Source organism: Dermacentor albipictus, chromosome 1, assembly GCF_038994185.2.
Source record: "Dermacentor albipictus isolate Rhodes 1998 colony chromosome 1, USDA_Dalb.pri_finalv2, whole genome shotgun sequence".
Classification (NCBI taxonomy): domain Eukaryota; kingdom Metazoa; phylum Arthropoda; class Arachnida; order Ixodida; family Ixodidae; genus Dermacentor; species Dermacentor albipictus.
This window is the reverse complement of record NC_091821.1, coordinates 40629832-40652355: the sequence shown is the minus strand read 5'-3', so window position 1 is coordinate 40652355 and position 22524 is coordinate 40629832. Positions and strand designations below refer to the sequence as shown.

The following is a 22524-nucleotide window of genomic DNA, read 5'->3' as shown; positions in this document are numbered from 1 at the left end:
TCAGGGAGACATTCTAAACATTTGTGCCAATTTTCATCAAAATCCATGAAGAAGTAAGGAAGTTCATTTTCAATGCCACGTCAACCCTTAAGAGGAAGCTTTAGCTCGGGTGCTCCTATCTAAATACATGTAAAAGGATAATTCGTTTTTCTAGGCAACCACTGCACCAAATTTGACGAGGTTTGCTGCATTTAAAGGAAAAACTTAAAATCTAGTGACTGTTTGTTTCGAATTTTCGATTTAGGTCGTCAATGTTTTATAAAAATTTGGCAAAAATCGCAAATTTTCAGGAAACGAAACTATGAAGTTTACAACTCCGTTACTCAGCAAGAAAAAATGATATCGCAATTCTGTGAATTGTACCTGATAGCACATCTAAAGCGGACAAAATTAATATGTTACACATAAACATCAAAAAATGGAGAAATGTGTAATTACAACTTTTGCAGAACCCTCGTAAACAACGTAACGAATTCACGTAAGATGCAAACTGACATAGCAAATTTGTCCGCTTTGAATGGTCTAATGGATGCCGTTTACAGAATCGCGATATCTGTTCTTGATGCAGAGCTATTAGTTTGTAAACTTCGTGCTTCTATTTTTTTCAAACGTCTCAATTTTTGAAAATCCTTTTTACAAAATTCAAGCCCTAAATCAAATTTCCACTTCCAACAGTCACTAGAATGGAACTTTTTCTCTCAAATGCAACAAATTTCATTAAAATCGGTACAGGGGTTATCTTAGAAAAACGTTTTTGCGTTTTTACATGTATTTGAATAGGCCGCGTCGGAGCTGGGCCCGAGCTAAAGCTTCCTCTTTAAGGGACCCTGAAACGATTTTGGCGATTTTCTACAAACGTACTAAATCGTTAGAGTAGGTCCTTTTGATCATTAATTGACACATCTAAGTGGTCTGCGTAAAGCGTGTAATTTATTATAAGGTTTTAAAAATGCACATCGCTGTCGATCGCAGCGCAGTGCTCGGCGGAGTTTTAAGCCGCCCCTACCCATATGATGCAAATAACCCATATTACGTCACATGGGCGAGCTATCTGATTGGCTGACCAAGGCGCGTGGTCGATAATTTTTCCAACTTTATGGTAAACAAATGATCTTCGTAATAGTTGGAATGTTAGTTAATTTGTTCTTATAAAAAGAAAGTAGCATAAAGAGAATGCACAAGAACAATTTTTCAGTACACTTAAGCACTTCCGGCACACAGCAAGTGTCGTCTGCTTGCGTTACAACGTACTCCATTTTGACGAGAGCTCCGCGGTCAGAGTTGGTGTGAGTCTTTTCGCGAGCACTATGTTTCGACTTTGTTGCCTTGTGGGCTGCAAACGTAGCGACTGGCAATATGTCAAGCTGCCACATCGTGTCCCTCTGAAAGGCAGCGTACGGGCGAACTGGCTGCTGCGCAGGATTTGCGCGTTTGTGGCCGTCGCTTTACACCGGAAGATTACTAACGCAATAGCGTTTCGCGAGTCCCGCATTAAGGCAAACGTAAGCGCAAGGGGACAGGATCTAGCCGCTTGACTGTGCCGTAACGGGATGAGCCGAAATGAGCAGAAGGGCAAACGTGAATGGTCTGCACGGTGCAGCCACCTGGTGGCATAGAGCTCAACCATACACAGTAGCAGCAACGAAGCCTTTCCTTCTTTGCTGCTGGTGCGTACTTTTCGCAGGAGTGTAGTCATCAACACGTTGTTTTTATAAATGTTTAAAATGTTTTACACTTCATTAGAGCAATATTAGCGCTTTGTTTGACTGGTTAAGCGCTGCGCCAACAAGTGTCTGGACCATGCAGACCGATCAGGCCGCTCACGTACGTCTACGCCAAAGTTCCGTCATCAGCTTGAGTTTATGCCTCCAGTCATTTGCCGAAATGACCAGCTTGCCTGTGGTTAACTGAATACCAGACACGTTCGGTGCTACGACAGAATGCTCTCAACGCACGCTGCTTCGATAGCTCTCGCTTGGGGTTGACAGCCAAGCAGCTAGCGGAGAGGTTTCGCGCGGGCTGGGGCGGGCTCCAAAACACCCGGAAGTCGACGATGTGACGTCGCATCATGACGCAGGACCAGTGAAGGCGGAGCTTAGCCCCGCTCGCTCGGCGAACGAGTTGAGAAGGAAAAGCATGGCTGGGGAGGAGGGTAACTTATAATCGCTTGTAGCTCCATTAATACGTAACGCTTCACTTATGGCGTTTTTCACTGGTCGATTCGGAGCAGGTTTTTTTGCTCCGCGGCAACGAATCCGAATTTCACTGGTCGATCTGGAGCGGGTTCGCGCGTTCCACTGGTCGTTTCGGATCAACTCGCTCCGCGCCGGATCGCTCTCACTTGCTCCGCCGCCGAGACGCGGATTCGGGCGGAAATAGAACGTGTCACATGGCGTCACTTCCGTCTTCAAGCGAAATCGGTACCCGGTCGGTACGCACAACATTGTGTTGGGCATAGTTTGCGGAACCGGTTTGTGTCACGTGCACGCAGACTTCCTGTGTGATCTCCCGCGGAGCGTTCGTGCGCTCCACTGGCAGACTCGGATTGGTGAAAGCCGAGCGCTCGCTCGAGGATTCAGGCGGCTGCTCCAGATCGACCAGTGAAAAACGCCATTAAATTGTGGTGCGAATGTTCTACTTAAGCTGTACCCTACGCGTCTACAAAATTTGTCCGAACCGTTTCAGGGGCCCTTTAAGGCGGATTAGAGTCGTTGAAAGTGCATTAGGGTGAATGAAGGTGCATTAGGGAGGAATATGGTGATTATAGTGGATTAAGGTCTATGAAGGTGGATTAGGTTGGATGAAGGTTGACAAAGGTGCATTAAAGGGCCCTTGAAACGGTTCGAACAAATTTTGTAGACGCGTAGGGTACAGCTTAAGTAAAACATTCGCACCACAATTTAGGTGAAGCGTTGCGTATTAATGGAGTTACGAGCAATTAGAAGTTACCCTCTTCTCTAGCCATGCTTTTCCTCCTCAACTCGTTCGCCGAGCGAGCGAGGTTAAGCTCCACCTTCACTGGTACTGCGTCACGATTCGACGTCACATCGTCCACTTCCGGTTGTTTTGGAGCCCGCCCGCGCGAAACCTCTCCGCTAGCCGCTTGGCCGTCGACCTATCAAAGCAGCGTGCGCTGCGAGCATTCTGTCGTAGCGCCGAACGTGTCTGGTATTCCGGTAACCACAGGCAAGCTGGTCATTTCGGCAAATGACTGGAGGCATAAACCCAAGCTAAAGAAGGAACTTTAGCGTAGACGTACGTGAGCTGCCTGATCGGTCTGCACGGTCCAGACACTTGTTGGCGCAGCGCTTAACCAGCCAAACAAAGCGCTAATTTGCTCTAACCAAGTGTAAAACATTTTAAACATTTATAAAAACAACATGTTGATGATTACACTCCTGCGAAAAATACACACCAGCAGCAAAGAAGAATACACTTCGTTGCTGCTACTGTGTATGGTTGAGCTCTCTGCCACCAGGTGGCTGCACCGTGCCGACCATTCACATTTGCCCTTCTGCTCATCTCATGGCTCATCCCGTTACGGCACGGTCAAGCGGCCTGACCCTGTCCCCTTGTGCTTGCGTTTGCCCTAATACCGGAGTCGCGCAACGCTATTGCGTTAGTGATCTTCCGGTATAAAGCGGCGGCCACAAACGCGCAAATCTTGGCGCCGATGGGATAGCGGCAGTCCGATGCGCAGCAGCCAGTTCGCTCGTATGCTGCCTTGCAGACGGACACGATGCCGCAGCTTGACACATTGGCAGTCGCTACGTTTGCAGTCCACAAGGTAACAAAGTCGAATTATAGTGCTCGCGAAAAGACTGAGACCGACTCTGACCGCGGAGTTCTCGTCAAAATGGAGTACGTTGTAACACAAGCAGACGAAACTTGCTGTGTGCCGGAAGTGCTTAAGTGTACTGAAAAAATGTTCTTGTGCATTTTCTTTATGTTACTTTCCTTTTATAAAAACAAATGAACTAACATTCCAAGTATTACGAAGATCATTTGTCATCATCATTTATTACGATCATCATTTATTACGAAGATCAATTTTTCCATAAAGTTGCAAAAATTATCGATCACGCGCCCTGGTCAGCCAATCGGATAGCTCGCCCCACTGACATCATATGGGTGATTCCGTAATATGGGTAGGGGCGTCTTAAGATTCCGCCGAGCAGTGTGCTGCGATCGGCAGCGATGTGCATTTTTAAAACCTTATAATAAATTACACGCTTTACGCAGAGCACTTAGATGTGTCAATTAATGATCAGAAGGACCTACGGTAACGACTCAGTACGTTTGTAGAAAATCGTCAAAATCGTTTCCGGGTCCCTTTAAAGAGGATCGCGGTGGGCTAAGTTGTATTAAAGTGAATGAAGGAGGATTCGGTTGGATTAAAGAGGATAAAGGAGAATTAGATGGGTTAAAGCCGATGAAGGTGGATTAGAGTGAATGAAGAACGATTAGGGTCGATTAAGGAGAATTAGGGTGCATTAAGGAGGATTAAGATGGATTAAGGTCGATGAAGGTGGAATATGATGAATTAAAATGGATTAAGGTACATTAAGGGGATTAAAGCCGATTGGGGTGCACAATGGATTAGTATGAATTAAGGTTTATTACAGTAGACTTTACACAATTCATCCTCCTTAATCCACCGTAATCCTTCGTAATCCTTATTCATGAATCCTTTCTATACACGTTAATCTACCTTAATCCACCCTAATTATTCTTAACACTTTCATCAACCCTAATCCACCTTATTCCACCATAATCCGTCTAAATACACTCTAATCCTCCCTAATGCACCTTAACTCAATCACTAATGAGTCCTTAGCTTGGCTAATCATTCTCTTATACAGGGGTGGACATAGTTTTTTTTAGTCGCCTCTGGCATTCCTTGGGTAGTTGTTATAGCTTTTGATGTACAGCGAGGAAGTCCTAAACACGTGCTCAATGCTTGGCCCTGTAAGCTCTCCGAAGAGCGGATATTTGACTTGCACGTACTGGACAACACTGGAAGGCTGTAGTGTAAATAGCCAAGGTATATATAGCTATGTACAACTGAAGCATAAAGCATACAGATGTGCCCTATGTTTTCCCGCACATGAATCTCAGTACCTGAACAATAGAAAAGTTTTTTTTTCTTCAGGTACGTGCAATTAGGGCTCCAGGAAAGATTTCGATAGATTATTACACCCAAGAATCGATGGGTCTTTCCATAAGTGATAGTGTGTCCCAGGCCCGTACCAAGGATATTTTTTTCCCTGGGGGGGGGGGGGGAGCAACCCAAGGTAACTTTTCTATGCAAATGAGGGGGGGTACCTTTACTAGCATAAATGTGAATAACCCCCGCAATTCGCCATAAAGACGCGTAAAGCCGAAAAAGAGAAATTAAATAAGGCGTATCTTACAGGTACACCTGTGAGATACACCTCATCTTTACTTAGCAAACAAGGAACAACATCGAATGGACTCGCGCTGGAAAGAAGCGCTGGAAGAACACTGCCAAGAACAAGTAAACAAGCGAAAATGCAAAATAAAGATTTCTATCATCATCATCAGCCTATTTTGTGTCCACTGCGGGACGAACGCCTGTCCCTATAGTAGATTTCTATAGTAGCATACAACTTTAAAAAGCAGCAGTTGCCAATCATGGCACAAGGACCGCGCGGGTTTGTGTAACTCCTCCAGCCAATCACAGAAGCAAACAAAATCGTCGTCATGCGGCCTTTTCAAAATGGCGTCGCACTTGATACCTCCAGAGCGTATGCTGTTCCTGAAGAGTCTTTTCATCGACGGAAGCAATGAGGTGCGCAAAAGAAATTGACAAAGTGTATGGGCTCTGAGTATTTCGCTCTTCAAAAGTCTACCCGCCATGTTTGCTTAGTGGCTATGGTGTTGGGCTGCTAAGCACGAGGTCGTGGGATCGAATCGTGACCACGGCAGCCGCATTTCGATGGGGTCGAAGTGCGAAAACAACCATCTACTTAGATTTAGGTGCTCCTGGAAGTTCCTGGCGAAAACTGGAGCTCCCGACTCTGGCAAAGGCTCGGGACGGCACCCTTGGTCAGCAGCCAGCTTCTGCTTCAGCTGCTTCAAGGGCACTATGGATCGGAGGTCCGGATGCAAGACGTCCAAGGGTGTCTTGACCATCCGACCTAGCAGGAGCTCACAGGGGGCACGGCCAGTGACATCGTGGCGCGGTACTGAAAGAGTATCCGGGTAATCTGCGTCCGGAAAACCCCAGTCTGGCTCTTCTTGAGCTTGTCTTGGATGGTTCGCACCACCCGCTCAGCTGCACCATTTGAAGCAGGGTGGTACGGCGGAACCATCATCCGGCGGATTCCGTTCTTCGTCAGCCAGGCCAAGTACTCTGTGCTGGCGAAAGCAGGACCATTGTCGGACACGATGACATCCGGCAACCCCTTTGCGGCGAAGACCTGTCGTAGCGCTGCAATGGTCACGCCTGCTGATGAAGTGGTGACAGGTAGAACCTCCACCTACTTTGAAAAGGCGTCCACCACCACCAGGAAGTAATGGCCCTTGAAGGGTCCCCCAAAATCCACATGTAGGCGGGACCAGGGTCTCTGTGGAAACGGCCAGGGGGTGATTTCCACGTGACGCGAGGCTCGCTGATGCTCCTGGCAGATTTGGCAGCTCTGCACCAAGTGAGCGATGTCCTGGTCCAGGCCAGGCCACCAAACATAGGACCGGGCCACCATCTTGGTCTTTTCTACGCCAGGATGACCCGCATGCAGCAACTACAGGATCCTGGACAGGAGACCTTGTGGGATCACCACCCTAGAATTCCACAGTAGGCAGCCCTGCTGCAGGCTCAGCTCAGCGGCCTTGTGGCTATAGGCCTGCTGCGCCAATTCCTCTCCACGGGACACCGCCTTGACTACCTGAGACAGGACTGGGTCCCAGCTGGTCGCTTGAGATACCACAGATCTGGAGAGCACCTCCGGGTACGCGTGCTCCAGCATGAACACTTGAGCAGATTCTGGAACAGCATCAGGCACCTCTGGCAGGGGCAGGCGGCTCAGGCCATCAGCAAGTCCCAGGTCCTTTCCCGGACGGTAAACCAGCTAGTAACTAAGCTGCCAGCCTGAAGGCCCAGCGTACCACGCGAGGTGATGCCTGCACAGGAACTGCCTTGTCAGGTCCCAGCAGCCCGAACAGCGGCTTGTGGTCCGTGACCGCCTCGAACTTCCGGCCCCACGGGTGACTGGTGGAAGCGTTCGACACCGAACATCAGGGCCAAACCTTCCTTGTCCAGCTGGCTGTAACGTTGCTCTGCAGCTTGAAGCCGTCAAGAAGCAAACGAGACAGAGCGTTCCTGGCCATCTTCGTCCCGGTGTGCCATGACGGCTCCCACACCGTACGGCGACGCATCTACGGTAAGGACGACAGGCTTAGCACGATCAAAGTGCACCAGCACTGCAGCCTTGGTGATTAGCTCCTTGCTGCGCTGGAAGACCCAGTCCTGCTCCTTCTTCCAGACCCATTGCTGACCATCTCGAAGCAGAAGATGGAGCTGCTGTAGATGCTCCGACAGGTTCTGCAGAAAACTCCTGTAGAAGTTGATGAGGCCGCGGTAGCTCTGAAGCTCCTTGTTCTGGGGCGTAGGTGCCTTGAGCACAGCATCAACTTTGTGGGGAGCCGGGGCTAGGCCTGCCTGAGAAATGAAATGTCCCAAGTACTCAACGCTGGAGGCTAGACAAACGCACTTTTCCAGCTTGAGCTTGAGGCCGGCGTCCTGCAGTCGTGCCAGGACGCTGTGCAGGTTCTGCAGGTGGTCTCCGTCGTCGCTGCCAGTAACCAGGATGTCGTCCAAGTGCACCGCCACGTGCCTCATGCCCGTGAAGAGGTTGTGCATTTCCCTTTGGAATATGGCTGGGACCGAGGCCACGCCAAACGGTAAGCGCGTATACTGAAAGAGCCCCAAAGTTGTCCATATTGTGACATACTTCCTGGAGGCATCCTGGAGCACCTGCTGCTGGTAAGCATCTCTAGGTCGAGCTTGGTAAACTTCTGTCCACCGGACAGTGCTGACCAGAGATCTTCAATCCGGGGCAGCGGGTACTTCTCGATGGTAGCGACGGGGTTGATGGTAACCTTGAGATCCCCGCAGATCCTGACACTGCCGTCTCGCTTGAGGACTGGTACACATGGAAGCGCCCCATTCAGATGTCTTGACACGTACCAGCATGCTCTCTCGCTGTAACCGTTGCAGCTCCTGGGTGAGCCCGTCCCTTCAGGGCGAACGGCAGTGGGGGAGGCTAGAAAAAACGTGGCCGGGCTCTCTCAGGTACATAGATGCTAGCTGTCGTGCCGGCAAATGAGCCCACCCCTGGTTGGAAGAGGGACTTGAACTCGGTCAGAAGGTTAGGGACGTCTTTCACCACATGCACGCTGGCTTCCTGGTACTCTGGCAGACAAACGCCCAGTGCATGAATCCAGTTTCAGCCCAGCAGCGTCGGCGACGACCCCTTCGTTAAGTAAGGGGGAAGGGTTGCCTTCCTGTCGCCAAAGCGAACGCTGACCTGTGCCTGACCCTGGACCTGGGAGAGTTGCCCGGAGTAGCTGCGCAGCATCACGCCCGAAGCCTCGACGGACACGCCGGGGAAAGTACGCTTGAAGAGTTTCCCGGCCATTACCGACACGTTGACGCCTGTGTCCAGCTCCATGGAAATGGGGTGCCCGCAGATTTCGACGGTCAGCATGTACGGCGGCACAGACGACGGTACAAAGCCTGTGTGCCACATGTCGAAAATCGGCGGATTCTCGGCCACGACGTGGAGCCTGGCCGTGGAAGAACTTGAGCCTGCTGCCGCACGCCCCTGCCGCATACCCTTGCGACGGCTACCCTGGCCGCGGGCTTGTGTGGTACATGGGCTTGAATCAGGCTGCTGCTGCTGTTTGCTGTCCGTCCTCCCCCTTCGGCATACACGTGCCAGGTACCCAGTTTTCCCGCACGTAAAGCATTGTGCTTGAAAGAACTGGCACTGTGAGGAGAAGTGGGCACCACCACAGCGACCGCAGGTACTGCCCTTTATCACCAACTCGTTGACCACCGCTTCCGTCGAGGTTAAGCCAGTCGCACGGGAAATCTCGCCGGCGTCCTTGGCGGCAGCTTCCATTGCCAGCGCTGCCTTCACGGCGTCGTCCAGCGAGGGGTCGGGAAGCTCCAGGAGTCGCGGCTGCATGGCGGGGTTGTTGATGCCGCAGACGAGACGGTCCCAGAGCAGCGAGTCCAGCTGGTCCCCGAAAACGCGGGCACTCGCTAACCCTCGTAGCGCTGCCCGAGGGTATCTCCTTCCCGGCGGCTCGGGTTGTTGAAGTGGAAACGCTCCATTGGTGTGGACAGTGCTGGGTTTAAATGCGAGCGCAGTGTGGCGAGCAGCTCACCCAGCGTCTTAACGTGCGGCGTGGCTGGCTTGAAAAGGTCGAGCAAGAGGCTGAAGAGGCGGGTTTAGCAGCTGGCCAGGAAAATGACCCACTGTTTGGCCTCGGGTGTGTCGTTTGCCCGGAAGAACACGTGGACTTGCTCCTCGTAAATTTGCCAGGCGGACCCATCTCCCTCGAACGGCTCGAGCCTTCCGTACAGCGGCATGGCGGCAGCAACAGGGGGCGGTGTTTCGCCTCTCGCGGCGGCGTGGCACGATCCGTGGGTACTCGTCGCCAGTGTCACGAGTATCCCATCTTCGTCGCCAGTGTCACGATCCACCCGGGTTCGTGAACAAGGGAGGGCTCGAGGCACCCTCCGTTAGACGAACGCTCCGCAGCGTGGAGGTGCTGAACAATGACTGACCGCCGAGCAACTGTGCTCGTCGGTGTTTATTGCAGTGCGGTGACCAATGTTGCCTGCCCAGCTTAGCAGGCCACCTAGCCTGGCGGGCGAGCCAAGAATATGCCCGAGGGGGCGTCACATGCTTGCTACACAATCACAGTTCTTTTGGATCCCTCGTTTACTGCTCTCCCAAGTGAAGTGCCAAAACCGACTCGTATTGTTATTTGGGAAGTTGCGTAATGATGCGTGGCCGCCAGTCCCGTACAACCGCGTATAGAACGCAGGACGCTGCGGTGCTAGACGTACTGCGCTTACCGCGGAAGGTTAGAAAAAAAGATAAGTACAGCAGAGAAGTGGCTATTTCAGGCCGCTCGACTGATAACTGTAGAAGTGTCATTCAACATACACAGAAATGTTCTCCACTTCCGGCAGCGTTTTCTCTGCTTCATTTTTAAAGGGGCCCTGAACCACCCCTCGGGCTTGGTCACGGAGGAAGGAAACTGAGGAGTGGCCCTACCCCCTCCGCGCGCTAGGAGTAAAGTGTGGAGGAAATGACGTAGTAGGTTCTCCTTTTTCTTGATGTCTTTTTTCTTTGCTGTAGCGGCCACTCTTTTCGGGCTACAATGGCGGCTTTGTTATGGTTTTGTGGGCTCACACGTGTTGCTCCGTAGGTTTCGTACCGTGGCAAAGGCGCCGTGCGGGCAGGATTGCGTTGGTCTGCGTGTTTTGTTGCGCTGCGTTATCTGGACCGTGCTCTACCGGATGTTGCTGTGGTCAGGTGGGACAGGAGGAACTAAAGTTCGTGAAATGAACGCGCATGCAACGCTGTGCGCTATGTACCGCGCCACGGCAATGCCAACGGACGAAGCAATATCCACGGGAAATTTTGCCCTCTTTGGCGGAATCATGCTAACGTGCTATCGCAGGCCGAAACCGATGCGTTTAAGAATGAACGACTTGCAGGTTAATGATTCCTGCATTTGAGAGCGCATATAGTGCATTTGTGGCACGTAGAACGTACGTTATGAATGCATAGTTCGTGTTCAGATAACAACTTGCTTTTTTGCATATTAAAAACACATGTAATCGCGACAGCACGAAGTCTTTTAAGCAGAGCGTGTTCGAAGTTCATGCACACCCGCACAGGTGTACCTCAGTACACGTGCTGATAGAGCGTATACGTTACGCAGAATATGTGCATTTTGCTGCCCTCGGCACCGTGCGCCTGCAAGCCGACGCTTCATCCTACAAGATGGGAAAGAATCGGCTGCTTTGACTAAAGGAACGAATCTTCCGTAACGCAGGCGTATCTCATCTGTGCGCGCGAGAAGCGGAGGGAAGTGAAGGTGTGCGGTTGCGCTGCAAGAGTCGGCAAGGCTCCACAGAACCTACGTCTGCGAACACATCAAACGGCTGGTCCATATGGTCGCATGTAGGCCGGTTCTACGCGAGTACTGTTACACCGTGCGCCTGCTATCGCAAAACTTTGGTTCCGTCATGCTTCACTTACCGTGGTAAGAAGACACCTCAGGCCGCAGTCAATGAATCTAAACGGGGAGTGAGAAATGACATTCTGCCTCCTCGCCGGCACGCTGTCGCAGTGATGCGCGCGCAGCCACCCGAAGTTTGTTGAATAAAGCACGACGATTCCTCAAGCGAGAATGTGTTCGTGCTCATAAGCTCCAAATGGATCGCAAATGGGTCGGTGTGTCGTACGTGTCTCCAGTGCGTTCTTGCAGTGCAGTGAGAATGCGTACATTTTTTTTTTTCGTATCGCCAGACGTCCAACTCGCAAGACCTATAGCCCAAGCAGAGAAAAGCAAGTAGAAGGCAGCGATAACGGTGACCTTTTTTCAAAAGAAACACGCGATAACTGGGCAGCTGCCTGTACCTGCGGTTGATGGGAACGCTTCAGTTGGCTGGCTTTATAAGGCATGTTTATTTTCATAAAAGGCGGTAAAAGCAGCCGATTCGACCTCGCGGCCCAATTTGCGAAGTTCATTATGAACTTCTTTTAACATGACTTCGGCAACGGTAATGCAATGAGACATCGCGATTGTTTGGTATTGCTGCGGAGCGTCCGAGCAGCCCGGTTACGCGCAGCGCGGCGTGGTTTCGCGAGAAATGTAAACAAGAGAGGAGAGCTGGCCCGATAGGCGGAGCAACGCCATGAGCAACGCCAGCTTCCGGCTTCACTTAGCTTCACAGAAAACTGTATTACGGTCCTTTGGGGCGCTCCCACATCGGGACAGAGAGGCCGACCCTCTCCGCCGCATCGCGGGCCCGTTGGACAGCCCATGACTGGTCTTCGAGGTTGGGGCTGTGTAGGTCCGCATCCCAGTGTGAAGAAGTGTTGCTTTCATCGCTGTGAAACGCGGGACATCGCCAGAGCATGTGAGGTAAGTTCGCTAAGTCATTGCAAAGTGCACATACATTTGTTGTCTGAATTTCGGGTACATCTTGTGAAGTAGGGGGTTTGGGTATGCCCCCTTCTGTAGAAGCTTTAGTGTCAAAGCCTGAGGTCTATTGAGTTTGTAATATGGGAGGCGGTAGATCCTCCGAGCCAAGTATAAGTGCTTAGTAATTCCGGTGTACGAAGAAGGAGAGTCCGGATTGTCAGTATCCCCGGCGTCACGCTGCCCGGTAGCTACGCGGTTGATGATCCCTCGCGCAGCTCCGTGTGCCGACTCATTGAGATTGGGCGGGGCACCCTCGATCTGTCCCATGTGGGCTGGAAACCAGATCAATGTGTGTGGCTTGATCTCCTTGCTTCCAGTATCCCTAGGACCAGCTCGGATATGGTTCCTTTGGCAAATGTCCTAACAGCTGATATCGAGTTACTGTAGATTGGTGTCCTCTTGTCGTCCAATAAGGCCATCGCTATTGCAGCCCGCTCTGCGATCTCAGAGGACGTCGTCCGAATCTAGATGGGCTTGGTGAAATAACATAGTCCGCCTGTAGCATACGGTGTTGTGAACATCTCAGCCAAGTTCTCCTGTAGTACGCGGTCCGTGGAGTTCGCAAGCGGAGCGCGAAGACTCCTTTCTCTGAAACGCTCTCGTTTCAAAAACCCCATGATCCTCGCTCTCTTCAGTGTGCTTTATTTCGTCATAGAGCACACTCCAATACGCGGCTGCTATTGGTCGCTGCGCTCGGCTACACCGCGGCCGCCGCGAGGTGCCGGCACGAGTCCAGTGGCTAAGCGCACTGCGGCTCTCTGAGGACAGCCGCGTTTGGCTTACGTTTAGCGCGGCATAGGCACCACATCGGAAATTTGAACTGCGCACAATGGTGATGTCTCCGCCGTAGCCTTCGCAGTGCAAGGCATTGGAGGAGGAAGGGGAGCACATCTGAGGCCGTGTTTTATTGCCGATAACTCCGCTTCTGCTGAACGCATTTAAGTACTTTTTGCGGCAAAGTGGTTCTGAAATAGCCTATCTTCACTTCAGATGTCTTTCTCCACTACGATAAAGAGTGGTTCAAGGCCCCTTTAATTAAAAAGATGTTGATCCATAGATATTTTCATTAACAATGGTTATATTTGTTCATTTTCGATTTTCTTCCTGTTTGGCTGTTGCCTTGGCTTAATTTCTCGACTCCTTGCGTCTCTTGTTTCCAGTTGCCAATTTTGCACGAAAACTGCGGTACAATTGGGAAAAACCATACAAGGTAACGGGTGACAGTCATGTTGCTTACGGGTTTCAGGGTTATTGCAGGGTTTGATGATGGACGTTGTTTCGCATTATTTCAATTTGCACTTTATTTAACCCATATCGCGGTTATATGGTTCCGACTATCTGCCAGCGTTGCGGCGAGCGGCCACTCGAGGAAATTATTAAGCAAAACGAAAAGTTAAACTCAACTGGCGTTTGCTCCGGCTGCAACTCGTTCCTCAAGCATACGGACCAACTGACTACGAACCGAATCCCTTTCCTGGTCCCTGAATCAGTCTAAACAAAGAAGGTTGAACTAACGAAGCAACAGCCATGTGCGTGACCATTGAATAGATGGTGACGACTGAATGCATCTCGAGTTAATCGCGCGGGCACCGTATTGATGAGAAAAGTGGCCTTCACACCCTAGGAGGTGCCGATAAATACCGTCATCCAAAAGGAGTGAAAAAGGCAGCAAAATGTTGACCTCCGAATAGCTGTCAACTATCAACATTGATTTGGCGGCGCTTTAGGAATGTGTGTGAGGATTGGTGACGTGGGCGGGGAGGGGAAGGGGGGTATGCCTCTTAATTTCGGGGGGGGGGGGGGCTACCATTGTGAATAATGTCCACCACTCGACATAAAGACGTGTAACCATGCAAAAGAGAATTGAAATAAGAGGTACCTCACAGGTACGCCTGTGAGATACACATCTCCTTTACTTCGCAAACAATTGGAACTACATCAAAAGGACACGCGCATGACAGAAGCGCATGAAGAACTGAGGTGAAACAGCGCGAAAAAGACGAGGACACAAGGAAACAAATACCACAGACAAGCGCTGTTCTAAGTATGAACCAACTAGCCCTCATCAAGATCTTACTAACGCATGAAGAACACTGCAAAGAACAAGTAAGCAAGCGAAAATGTAAAATAAATATTTCTACTAGCGTTTTTTGAATTAGCTCTGGAAGAACTATATACGTATATGTTTGCGAAACAATCACAGTTCTTTTGGATCCCTCGTTTACTGCTCTGCCAATTTAATTGCCAAAACCGACTCGTGTTGTTATTCGGGAAGTTGGGTAACAATGCGTGATCACTAGTTCCGTACAGCCGCGTTGAGCGCAGGACGCTGCGGTTCTAGAAATAGTTCCCATTGCGGAAGGTTACAAAACACCCACATAGCACAGCAGGGAAGTGACTACGTCAGACGGCTCGACTGAAAACAGTAGAAGCGTCATTCAAAACACACGGAATTTTCCACTTCCAACCACATTTTCTCTACTTCCTTTTTAAATAAAAAGGTGCTGATCCATAGACATTTTCACAAACAACGGATAAATTCGTTAATTTTCTCTTTTCCTTCCTGTTTGGCTATTGCCTTGGCTCTTTCCCTTAGTACGTCGCTTAATTTCTCAACTCCTTGCAACTATTGTTTCCAGTTGCCAATTTTGCCCGAAAGGTACGTGCTGTACAATTAGGGGAATCCAGACGAGGTAACAGGTGACAGTCATATTGCTTATGGGTTTAATGGTTATTGCAGGGTCTGATAATGGGCACTGTTTTGCATCTCACCGAATCGATAAGAAAACTGGCTTTCACACCCGAGGAGATGCCGATAACTACCGCCATCCAAAAAGAGTGAAAAAATTGACAACCATTCCACTCTGTGAAGATGGGATAGCAGCGAGAGCTGACGGCAGTAAAAGCTCTCAAACAAAAAACAAACTACTTCACCTCCACCGCAGGTCGGCCCGAAGGTAGTGCAACACCCCGCCTTATGTAGGACGCGGGCAGTTACCCTTCGACGTTTACAAGCCCGTGCGTATCCTAACCTCACGGTTTTTCATGCCATATACCCCGAAAGATATCCCAGTGCGGACTGCCCTGCCTGTGGACTAAGGGCAACATTGGACCATGTGTTGTGGGAGTGTGAAGCCATCGGCTCCTCCTTCAGCGAGGACAGGTGGGCTGCGCTCTTGGGCAGCCCCGAACTCAACGACCAAACCCTGGCCGTCCAGAGTGCCCGCGATCGGGCCGTCAAGCTCGGCTTGGCGGTCCCTACGTGGGACTAGCCGGGTGGCGCGGGGTCTCCCCTGCGTCTTCTCTGGACTGAAATAAAGTTACTTCACTCACTCACTCACCGGGCCCATGCATCCTCGGTGGAGGTGAAGGAGGCGTTTAGCGCTCCGCATATGTGGGTACATCCCGAAGGTAGTGCAATGCTACGCCGACCCACAGCGGTGGTGAAGCAGGCGTTAAGCACTCACCATACGTAGGGCCATTCCGAAGATTTCGAAGGGCGCGTTATAAGTTCCCGAGCTCACAGGGGTATGTGCCATTGAGCTTGGACCTTTGCTGCCCTATCGCCAGGATCGGCCCACATGATGATTTTTTTTTCTGTTGACGGACGCCGACAAAACTACGGAAGGTTAGTCATATACAGCTTTGTCTGTAAAAGGCACCGAAATGTTGACGGCCGAATAGATAGATAATTGTCAGCGCTTTAGGCATATTTGTGAGGAGTGGTGGCGTGAGCGGGGGGGGGGGGGGGGGGGGGGGCTTGGGTACGTGCCTAGTGTGTCCATTAATGGAGGCTGGGTATGGAGTCATATGTTTACATGTGAATGCAATCAATGCAGATTTATCGGTCGATACAGTCAAGCCTTGTGTTTGAAGGTACTTTGATGTCAAAGGTGCTGCCCACTGCCATCGCGCGTGAACCTGAATGCGAATTACCGCAGACGTCCAAAGGCGGATGTCATCTGCGTATATCGAGAGGTAGATTGTTTTAGGTAAAACTTCAGCTATAGTCCAATGAGTGTCACGTTTTACAACGTGGAACTCAACACTCCTCCTTGAGGCACGCCGCAGTAAGTGTAATACTCAGCTGTGAGGCCATCTTCTGTTTGTACAAAAAAAAAAAAACGACCAGCGAGTTATATAGTCGGATAACCAGCGAAGCATGCGGCTGCCAATTCTAATAGTCTCTAGGGAGTTGATGACGGCGTCATGTGCAACGTTGTCACACGCGCCTTTCACGTCGAGAAAGAGCGCAGCTGATATGCGCTGACGGCTTTTCTCCTGTGCAGAAACGTTGTCAGGTCAATGACGCTATCAATGGAGGAACGATCCCGACGAAAGTCTATTGCGATGACAAAATTAGTAGACAGCTAAAGTAAGGATAGTAGTGTCATGATCCATGTAAACTTGTAAATACCATTCCTACAGTGCATAGGATCTGCTTTACAGCGAAGTTTTTATGGCTAGAGTTCCGTGAAGCCTTCATGTCTGCGAGCAAAAACTATCATCAGCAGCAATGGCTCCTACTGCTCGCGCGTTCGTCGTCGTCGTGTTCTTCCGGCACATTAAAAAAAAAAGGCATGGCATAATATGGTCATGTTTGTGTTGTGAATTAATGCACTGGATTACGAAAAAGAAGCAGAGGGAAATCGCACGCTGAGAAAATTAAGACTGATAAACATACAGTGCGATGCAACTTGAGGAATAATATTGAAATGTCCAAGAATTTAGAAGACAAAAAGTCAAAAAAGATTAAATCGTCGCGACGGCACATATATAGGCGTCAAAGTCTAACGAAATTATTTTTGAACAGTTCTGATAGCGTCCACGCAACAAATGGTTGCTAGTGTTCTGTCAAATGCTCATATGCTGCGGCCCGGAACGGGGTGCTCACGGAACGGGGTGAAAACGCGCTCACATCGAAAGCAAAACATTGTGCGCGGACATGCATGCAGACGCGCAGTCGGTCGCTGCGAATCCGTGCGATCGCTGCATTTAGGCTTCATTCCGTTATGCTCCATTTATTTATGCAGACAGCCCACTATAGGAACATACTTCACATAGTTTACTCTCAGCGTTTGCCTACCTTTCACGCAAGAAGCCGGTTCGGCTGACACCATCGTGGCGACCGCGCGCAGTGGCGTTCACTGTACGTATTAGGTAAAGAGACAGCGTCTGTAAACGATTCTCTGCTTTCAGTTTGCCCAAGATTACTATATCGACAGTCAAAAACGACCCTCGTTCTGAGAGTACTTACATAAATGTCCAGGAGGGCTGCCGCGTGGTGTTTTTATTGAGCGCCGTAAGCGAAACCTATGAGGAGCGCACCGCGTGATCCCTCATACTACGCAAGGGAGGCGCGCTTCCGGCAGATGGCGACTACATAAGTCCTCGCCCCCAATATCGCGAAATGAAAACACGAATGTATATAACGAATGTGTAACACGAATTAACGCGGACGTATAAAAATAAATGCGTGTGCGTGCCTTTCCTCACGATGACCGCAGATCAAGAAAATAAATGTGTTCGTACCTTTGTTCAGAATTATGTGTCACCTCTTTGTCGTGTGCTACACAGCTTCGCTGGTCATCCATATTCACAGAGTGAAATGGCTCATGATTTTTGTTTTTCTTTCTTGTAATGCGAAGCATTATTAGGAAGCTCTCAGCAATTCGGCCCGTGCGGCCATTTTAAAACTTCTGGTTCATCTTTAAAAAAATCAACAATCGGCGTAAAAATCCCGCAAAATAATGCTACAATGCTAAACTAGATCTAAAAATGTCTATCACACTGAAAAATCATGAGGACATATGCAGTAGTTCCTTAACTAAATTTAAAATAAAAACGAGAGAGAGTGAGAGAGAGAGATGCAAATGAGAGAAAGGCAGGGAGGTTAATCAGACTTAAAACATCCGGTTTGCTACCCTGCACTAGGAGAAGGGAAAGGGGAAGTAAAGACGGAAAGAAAAGCAGTGACAAAAATAAAAGCGTAAAAAAATGAAAAGGGACGGAATGGGATCATTATAGTCTTTCTAATAGGCAATTGCCTCGTAAAAAGGTCAACAAAGCCTTGACCGACTTTCGGCGCGACGACAGTTCATGTCGGCATTCCAAGACTCACTGTTCTGAAAGTGGCCTGTCGTCGAGGCGTGCCAACGCGGTCGCTAGTGACAGCCGGTGCACGCGGTCACTAAGCTAGATTTCTTGGCATAAAAATTGTAACAGCGCAAACACATGCAACCACAAAGTACCAAGGACGAGACACAAGCGCTGCTTTGATGACAGCGCTTGTGTCTCGTCCTTGGTACTTTGTGGTTGCATGTGTTTGCACTGTTACAATTTTTATGTCAAGTATGCACCAACTCACCCAGAAAGAAGTTTTAATAGATTTCTTGGTTTTGTGAGGAGTGTGATGAAGGGATAGGCTAACTTAGGAGGTTTGAAAATAGCCAATCTGCATTATCTATGTATAAGGGTTCATTTAAGGTGAGTCGCGTGACCACAGAATAGTTCGGGGGTCCTGGGTTCCCTGGGCCCGAAGGCCACTTCCATAGTGAGAAACTCTATGGCCACACCATCCGCAACAGTCCGAAGCACCGCCCTCTTCACACATTCGGGGCGCCGCTAGTGCACGCGAGCGCGTGCAGCTACCGCGCACCTGGAGTGCACCTGGCGCGGAGGCGCGCCCTCGTTGGCGCAGTGATCGGACACCGGGTGCCGCTCGCCACTCGCCACAGCTGCCCCTGTTCTCGCGAGGACTGCAAACAAGCATCGGCCAAGGAAGGTGAGTGTTGCTTCTGCGCCATGCGCCGGAACAGCCATGGGATAGGAGAGAGGTCTGACGGAAGAAGAGAAGCAAGGACGTTTAGCTCGCAAATGCGCAAATAAGGAGCCACTATATACAATGCTACACTTTGAGGACACTTTGATGACACCAAATGAACTCCTTCCGGGGTTTATTACTCTCACATAGCTGAGTATGAAGTACCGTATACTCGAAAAGCGTGCGTATGCGAAGCGATCCTGCGAGTTTGCTTGCCTCGCTGTATAAGCATAGCCACTGCGTCGATGACCGGCTGTTTCAGCGAACACTTTCAAAATTTAAAAAAAAAATTGCCTGAGGCAGATAGCACGATTCTCGTCCATCAGCTAACCTACTCGAAGAGCCGAACATTACTTGCAGAAGGGATTTAAATGCATAATCGACTAATTACCAAAAATGTAATATTTAACTTTTTAGCTAATTACCTTATGGCACATATTACAATTTACAAATTTTATCCGGGAAGTTCGCAAGGCGGATCTACTTGGAACGAGTTCTGAGGATGACACCAGTTTCGAAATGTTCATTCCCGAACTTTTGGGCGAAGTGCACTGGCCTTCCAGTTGCTTTTGTGCTCAGTAAGTGCACCAAATGACGTTTTGTTGAGAAAGTAAGTGGGACGACAGCGGATTTTTACCGCAAGTTCGACGGCGCATATCTCGTAAATGGTGTCATGCACACAATTATTTTTAATTAGCTATGCCTTTCAGTGTAACTCACTATAATTTGTAAATTACAATATCTGCCATAAAGTAATTAGTTGAAGGCATAATTAGTTAATTTTACCTAATTAATGAATTATACATTTCAATTTTTTGCTAGTAATGTCCGCCTCTCCGAGTAGACCAGCTCGTAGACTAGAATTGTGCTATCTGCCAAAGACAATTTGAAAACAAAAATTTGAAAGGGTTGGCTGTAACACCCTGTACAAGGTGTTTCACGTAACTTGAGCCAAACTTTAAAGATATGCAAATGCCACGTAGCTTGACAGAAACAAGGTAATGTTCTTTGCCGTCGCTTGGAGATACTCAGATAATTTTTGTATTCCATGTAATTACATAATTAGTCTTACTTAATTATTCAACTTCTGGAATATTATAACTAGATGAAATGTGTCAATGAGAAAATTGTAGAGCAACATGAAAAACTCGCGCTACAGCTTTCTGTTGCTCAGTACACGCTACATTAAAGTGTGTCCGAGCGTGAAAAAAGTCCGAGAATACGCGCAAAGTTTGTTTGTTTGTTTGTTTATTGACAAAACAACGCTCAATAGCAGTTTGTCTTGGTGCCAAGGCAAAAGGCAGCACTAAAAGCCACCTGACTAGGCCTTTGACACCAGACAGCACGCGCAGCACACAACATGAGCGCAACATGCTTCAAAACACACGGCAAAATATCAAACACATACAAATAAAAAATGCACATACAGAGTCTCAAACACGATAAAGCAAGATAAGGAAGAATGACAGAAGTAGTCGTCAACACATTCATCATCAAGAAGACATATAACTATTAAGGCCAGTGGACTACAATTGTATTGAAGAGAACAAAACAAATGTACAACAAAATGACAACTGTTGGAGGAAATACATTTTAGTTAGTTTTCTGAAGGCAATCAAAGAGGGAGAACTCTCCATTGTATCTAAAAATGATGGATAACAATTCAGAAGGTTCGGAATTTGCCATTTTAATAATTGCGTACCGTATCTAGTTCTGCGCGACTGGCCGCTCGAGGCACTTTGCGCGCATTCGCGTAGACGAATCTTCTACGTCAGACAGGACAGACACAAACAAAAAAATATGGACGTTCTTTGCTGACTCTTCGATGATTGACTGGGAAGGCTCAGAAACGGGCTGTATATAGCGATCAGCCACGTCGCGTACGTGGCGGCATTCGTCCACTGGAACAAGGCCGAGAAAGACAGGATCGACGCGCTCATTAGAAAAGCGTACAGAATAGCACTGGGTCTCCCCCAATACACAAGAAACGAAAGGTTACTACAACTCGGGGTGCATAACACGCTGGAGGAGATCGCAGAAGCACAGAGAATAGCGCAACTCGAAAGACTCTCCGGAACCAAGGCGGGCAGAGAAATCATGGAAAAGATCGGCATAAACTACCGCGGAATGAACGGCCCCAAGATGCAGATTCACCCAGACGTCCGAGCCGCAATTAACACGGAAAATATCCCGAAGAACATGCACCCCGTGCACAATGTCGAGAGAAGAAAATGCCGTACGAAAACGATTCTCAAAAATCACGGCGCGCGGGAGGGGGTGCTCTTCGTAGACGCCGCGCGGTACCCCCGAAACAGGGACGACAATGGTGGTGTCGGCGCTGCCAAAGGTAACTCCCTCTTCGCAATGGCGGTCGTATGCACGAAAGGAAAGACCGTGACTGCGGGCTCCGTAAGGACTAGATCGTCGGAGGCAGCGGAAGAAACGGCAATAGCATTGGCTATAATCAGCGGTCGGCAACAATACCGAACAATAATCAGCGACTCGAAGACGGCTATTAGGAATTTCACAAAGGGCTGGGTCTCCACCGAGGCGGCCAAAATCCTGAACCACAGAGCAGAAGACTTTAAGAACGGCACAATTACACCCAAATACCTCAAATGGATCCCGGCACATATGGGAGAAGTTACCATGAATGCCCCTCCCAACCTCAACGAGAAGGCCCGCCGAGTCGCGCGAACACTAACCCACCGCGGCACGGACAGTGACGGCCCAACACCGCGCAACCCCCGGGGAAGGGGGAAGGACTGCGGCGGAGGCGATGGAGAAGACGGAGGAGGCGACGACGACGAAGAGGCGATAAAAGACGACAGTGACAGACTGGTCACGTACCACGACATACTGACACACTACACGAAACAAAGAGAAGCACACCCACAACCCCACAAACAACTCGACAGGTCTAGCTCAAGAAACAGATTGGAGAAGATTGCAAACCAGAACGTTCCGAAACCCAGTACACTTAAACAGAATAAATTCAACACAATATCCAGACGCAAGCTGCAAGCTCTGCAAACACGAACACGCAGACATGGCACACATCTTGTGGAAGTGCACACAGATCGGTTCAGTATACGTAGAGGACAAGATAGAACCGGACCTTCTCGAGGAGCGATGGCTAAGCGCTCTGACTAGCTCAGAACTACACGACCAATTATGGGCTATCCAGCGGGCCCGGGCAGCGGTGGAAAGGCTATGCCTCACCGCACACAATGCCCGGGTGGCCTGAGCCCGGGCTGGCAACCTCGCAGGTCCGTTTTTCCATTAAAGTTTTTTCCGTCCGTCCGTGTATATAGTCCCTGTACGTCAAGCCTTCTGTGGATCGTTTTACTTTTCAACGCGATAGCGTGAAGGGCCCCGTATCGCAGAAAATGTGGTGTCGGACGTCGTTTCAGCCAATAAAGTTTCGAACCACCCATGGCCATACC

General features: G+C 49.5%; 1 long non-coding RNA gene across 1 annotated transcript in view; it reads right to left on the bottom strand.

Moving 5' to 3' along the window:
• The window catches only part of LOC139061125 (uncharacterized), a 401615-nt gene that overhangs the window by 117178 nt on the left and 261913 nt on the right, over positions 1-22524 (bottom strand). The window lies entirely within an intron of this gene.